Genomic DNA, 1,076 nt, shown 5'->3' with positions numbered 1-1,076 from the left:
ACTTTCCATGGAGAGGCCTCGCTGTTATAATCTTAAGCAAAAAAATAAAACCAGACAGCAAATACAAGGTCGACAACTAAGTGTGCAAACTCTTCCTAGAAAAATTGCTACAAACATTGCTGAATATGCTTCAGTCACTGAAGTACTCTCCTTGGGAAGCTTTGCGTCAACTCCAGCACCTCGTGCACCCTTCAACGCAGTTTTGGAACTCTTTTCTGGAATGACTATCAGAGCAGTCCTCCTATGAGGTTTGACAATTAAGTTTGGGAACTTGACACCATGCCCTTACATTGACAGCACTGTACAAATAACTCAATATGGTTTCATAACTTTTGTGTATCAGTGTCTCACAGCTGTGTCAACAGGTGGTAATGGCTTGCTAAGTGGTGTTCATTATTGTTACTGCATGTTTTTGTGTGCCATATGACAATAACTCTGACAGTCATAGAAAGTTCCAAAATTAAAAAAAAAAAAAAGTTCCAAAATTGCTTTGAAGAGTGGTCTAGGCACTAGTGTTAATGCATAGCTTCAAAAAGGGAGAACTTCAAAGGTGATTATAGTGAAATTTGGCAATGAGGTATGTAACACTTTTTCTTGGATGAGTTTCCTAACTTAATTATGAGACCTCCTATTTCCTGATGTGATACAATGTAAAGTTTACAGAATCACCCCAAAGTATTCTGCCCAAAATTATTTAACTTGAATTTAATCAAGCCTTTAGATCTAATTTTCAAAAGGCAAGAGACAAAGGAATATATATCAAGTTAAATATCACCAAGAAGAAAAAATCAGGTAAATCCAGAATATGGGACATTCTGGACCAGACTCTTAAATAAGTTTATGTCATGGAAGGAACAAAAGGAGGGGGAACCATCCTAAATTAAGAGATTTAAGAGGGATGATGGGCAGCACCTATGGCTCAGCGAGTAGGGCATTGGCCCCATATACTGAAGGTGGCAGGTTTGAGCCCAGCCCTAGCCAAACTGCAACAAAAAAATAGCTGGGCATTGTGGTGGGCACCTGTAGTCCCAGCTACTGGGGAGACTGAGGCAGGTAAGAGAATCGCCTAAGCCTAA

General features: G+C 39.6%; 1 protein-coding gene across 1 annotated transcript in view; it reads right to left on the bottom strand.

Moving 5' to 3' along the window:
* OXSR1 (oxidative stress responsive 1) overlaps positions 1-1,076 on the bottom strand; it is a 143,556-nt gene that overhangs the window by 107,401 nt on the left and 35,079 nt on the right. The gene's annotated exons all lie outside the window — the stretch shown is intronic.

The sequence above is a fragment of the Otolemur garnettii genome, unplaced genomic scaffold (assembly GCF_000181295.1).
Source record: "Otolemur garnettii isolate 467f Iridium unplaced genomic scaffold, OtoGar3 scaffold00002, whole genome shotgun sequence".
Lineage (NCBI taxonomy): Eukaryota > Metazoa > Chordata > Mammalia > Primates > Galagidae > Otolemur > Otolemur garnettii.
Note: the sequence above shows the minus strand (reverse complement) of the source record. Positions and strands in the feature narration are given on the sequence as shown.